Source organism: Rhagoletis pomonella, unplaced genomic scaffold, assembly GCF_013731165.1.
Source record: "Rhagoletis pomonella isolate Grant_MI unplaced genomic scaffold, Rhpom_1.0 Rhpom_scaffold_00009, whole genome shotgun sequence".
NCBI lineage: Eukaryota > Metazoa > Arthropoda > Insecta > Diptera > Tephritidae > Rhagoletis > Rhagoletis pomonella.
Window position 1 is genome coordinate 35,144,495 of NW_023458563.1, and position 4,238 is coordinate 35,148,732.

At 32.8% G+C, this 4,238-nt stretch overlaps 1 pseudogene; it reads right to left on the reverse strand.

The window, feature by feature from the left end:
* Positions 1–2,538: 2,538 nt before the first annotated feature.
* LOC118745497 lies at positions 2,539–3,118 on the reverse strand (annotated as a pseudogene).
* Between the last annotated feature and the right edge of the window lie 1,120 nt (positions 3,119–4,238).

A 4,238-nucleotide genomic window follows, 5' to 3' on the forward strand; every position in this document is an offset into this window, starting at 1 on the left:
AATTATATGTTTCAATGGAATTGAATTCAATGTTAAATATTTGAATAAATAATTCAGATTTAGATAGCGATTTTAGCAATTTACTTAAGGAAAATAAAACATTTCAGTTTTTGTTTGGATCTTCGTTGATTTTAAATTTGCTATCCTAAAATAATTGATATCAAATAAAGCACCTCTCTGAGGTAAAATTTTCGAGTGACATAAGCTGAACTAGAAACACAAAATTTATGATATCAAATTTTCGCTTTATTTCGTATTCGAAAAATTATATGTTTCAATGGACACATCGATTTGAATACATCATTTAGATTAAGATAACATATTAGCAATTTATTTGAGAAAAATAAATCATTTAGATTATTATTTGTATTTTCGTCGATTTTAAATTTCCTACCCCAAAATAATTGATATTAAATAAAACACCTATTTGAGGTAGAATTTTCGAGTGACGAAAGCTGAAATAAAAACACAAAATTTATGATATCAATTTCATGACGAATATTATACGCATTTTTTAACTGCCTTGGAAACGTACGGAAAATCCTTTTTATTTATTTGGAACGTTGCAAAATTCCGTCTACTGCTAGAAACACAAAATAAAAAACAGAACTTTGCGACGATCCGTATGAATAAAATAGATTTTCCGTACGTTTCCAATGCGGTTAAAAAATGCGTATAATATTCGTCACGAAATTGATACCATAAATTTTGTGTTTCTAGTTCAGCTTTCGTCACTCGAAAATTTTACTTCAAAGACTACTACTACTAAATATATCAGCATGGGCGTAGCCAGGTAGGGACAGGGGGGTGCTCGAGCCTCCCCCCCTAACTTTAAAATTTTCCTTATATATATTTAAATAGTACCCTGAAATGCCAGCTTAATAGGGTCGAGCCCTATAAAATTTTGAATATTTAGCGGCAAATGCAGATGTGCTTAAGAGCGAAAAACACCACACACACGTGGCTTGACAAACCAAGCGAAATATCCCTTTGCTTAAAGCTATTTATATAGTGTATTTATACAGTTTGTCAAGCCGTTTGAGAGAAATGTGAACAAAAATCAAAATTTTTTGATTTTCTGGCCACCATGTTGACGTTTGCTCAAACCGCTTACGTTGTGTATGGTAAAATCGCCTCATTCGAAAAGAATTTTCACCGACTGAGGACGGAAGGGAGAAAAATCGAAGAAAACCAAGCTCCGGAACCGGAAGAAAACTAAAATTCTTTGCTTGAACGAGTCATGTTTGCATGGTGTATGGCAAAATGGGAAAAGTAGGTTTAAAGAATGTGTGACAAGTCGCCTGTGTGGTGTATTTCGCTCTTCAGAAAGTTTTTTGTTCAAAAATTTGCCGAGCGATTTAACAACTCTATTGTGCAAAACATTTGTTGTCTGCAAATATGTCTAGAGAATATTCCTAAAAATAAAAATCCTCAAAAAATACTCAAGCGTACCTGAAATTCCTCACATTTTGAGGAATTACTCACAAAGTGGTCACACTGACCTAGAGGAAAGTCAGCAGACTTCACCAAAGGCGGAAGCGGTAAGTTGACAGCAGGGACCGAAAATAACAGTTATGTAAAAAAAATTTCACTAAAAAATTATTATGAGAAAGCTGTAGCGTACAGAACTTTTAAATGCCAAAATGCTTGATTTTTTTCAAATTTGTTTTGATTGCAAATTTTGACGAAAAAGGTAAGAAGTATCAGTTATTTTTTAACCCATACAATTAAATTCAACTTAATGTGTTAGATATTTTTTCTGCGTTTCAAAACAGTTTTACTTGGATTTTTATTTTTCTGTCCTAAAATAAAAGTCCGTATATGACAGAAAACTTAATTATCGTTGAAAAAAGTCACCTTAACAGCCAATTTCACCAGATTCATTAAAGTGAAAATTACTTTGATTTTCGAATTTTTGGTTTCACCAATCCATTTTAATTTGTTTTTAATTTCGATTTAAGTGACCTATGCTCTTCACTTAAATAAAAATTAAATCAGAATATCCACACTCGGAGGTGTGGTTAATCACCTGCTCATTGTGTATCTGCTGCTTACTTGTATACCAGCCCTGCTTTTACAACACAGCGTGCCAAAGCTTTCAAAAGCTCTCAGTACAAATGAAAGCTTTCGCTGGCCTAGTCTGTTTTACAACCACTTTTTACTCACTCAAATATATACATACATACCTTATTGAAAATGAAAATAATTTAAACGAGAATAAAAAAAAAAATTAAATTAAAGTTAATTTCCACTTAAATGAGTTTGCTGAAACTGGCTGTAAGACTTTTATGTGCATTTCTTTTATTTTAATTTCTGTTTTAAAATATTTTCTGTTGAGTTTTAGGCTAGTCGAACAGTCTATGGAGAGTTCATAGTTTTATGTCACATCTTGTGGCAAATTCTGTGTCTAGTTCGATTTTTGTTTTTCCATAAACAAAAATAACAGTATTAAAACTAAATTAAATATTTTCGATGGGTCGTTCTTTGTAACCAAGTTATATTACATACTAGCAAATGCCTGGCTTGCTTCGCGACGCCTTATAAGAACTTATAAGACAGGCACAAAACATTCCTTATTTAGAACTTGATGGTTGACTTAACTTCTAGGATTTTGGCCTTCATAGATTCGGTATAATTCAAAAGACCAGGAAATTTGACAGCCTTGTTCAAACCTGGACGCAACAGGCGTGGGACTTATTTCAGCATCGATTCTGAAGCCAATAAAGCATCCTTTGACTTCGCTAGTTTCTTCACCCACTTCTTATTTCTTCTTATTTTCAGTCAATTGCTTTAGAGCTTCAGCATCCATGCATGCATGGTGTCGATTGCTTTTCACCTCGGTACAATGCTGCTGGTCGATGAGGACACACCTTCATCTTTGGCTGGGGAATGTGCTTCACCTTAATAGATTTGGAGAAACGCTCATCGTTTTGTGTGCTGTACTTTTTGCGAATAACTTTTAATTCCATAGTCTCCAAGAATCCACGATTTCCACGCTTTTGTGGAAGAGCTCCAAAACTCCATTAACCGGCTCGTCGAGTGTATCTCGTGATACCTTTTGATGCCACGTCTGCGTTTTATGACGATCGATCGTGAAGGTGAAGTAATAAGCCAGCATTCTCTGTTCATTTTCTGACGTTCGGCTGCCTTATATTTCACAATGTCGCCTTTATTCGTTGAACGTTTTATGTGTTGCTTCTTTGGAAGTATTTGCACATATTTTGGGGGCAATTTGGCCAATTATTATTTGCTTGCAACATTATTTTTTTCTAAAATTTTCCGTTTGAGCTTTGGTGGAAAATTTGTTTTTTTTTCTAAAATTTTCGTTTGAATTTTTGCGGAAAAGTACTATATAATTTATTTGTGATTAAAAAATTAATAATGCCTAAGCCAAGCTGTGTAATTTGCAGAAAAACGTGGACTTACGTCCGTTTGTTCCATTCACCAGCGGAGCAGGTTAGGCTAAATAAGTTTGGAATGTGAAAAAGCTATTTTTAACTGCAGGATAAATTATTTAAATAAGCCTCCCATGTATACCTATTTAAATTTATTTATTTAAGCCTTATAACTATTAATATCATGTGTTGCGTTTTTGTATTCACGTTGCTGATTTCATGTATCTAATTTTATCTCTTCATAAAATTATCAAGATTTATCTGTGGATCCGTCGGTGAGTCAGTGAGAAGTATTCTTTCTTTTTTATCTTTTTTACTAATTTCACCATTTTGAAAAGTGTTTTTGCTTCAAGACATCGAGTTGTACGGCACTAACTGTCACTTTTAACTGGTTACTTTTATTAAGATTTTTGCATGCATTTATTTGTGAAAAATATTTTTTACTAATTTCCCCATTTTAACATATGTATTTTTCTGCCTAAAAATATCAGTTTGTGCGGCATTATCATGATGTTTTGAAACCGTATTTGGGCCTTTCATCTAGAATGATATAGACACTTCTCAATCTGGGTGGTCTTCAGTATCTACGTTCTTGATTGCTTCTCTTAGTCTGAACTATTCTGTGGATTTAGTACATCACATTACTCTTATTAGCGTCAAAATCTTTATTTAAGTTTCTAATTATAATTTATTACATTGGCTGTAAATCCTTAAAGCTCTTTGTTATTGTTAGTGTACAAGCGTAATCCATAAAATTGTTTAGCTTCTACATATCTAATTTGAATAAAAATAGTAAATTATGCTTAGTTAATTTAAATGGCTCTTTTATTTTACAAATAGGGA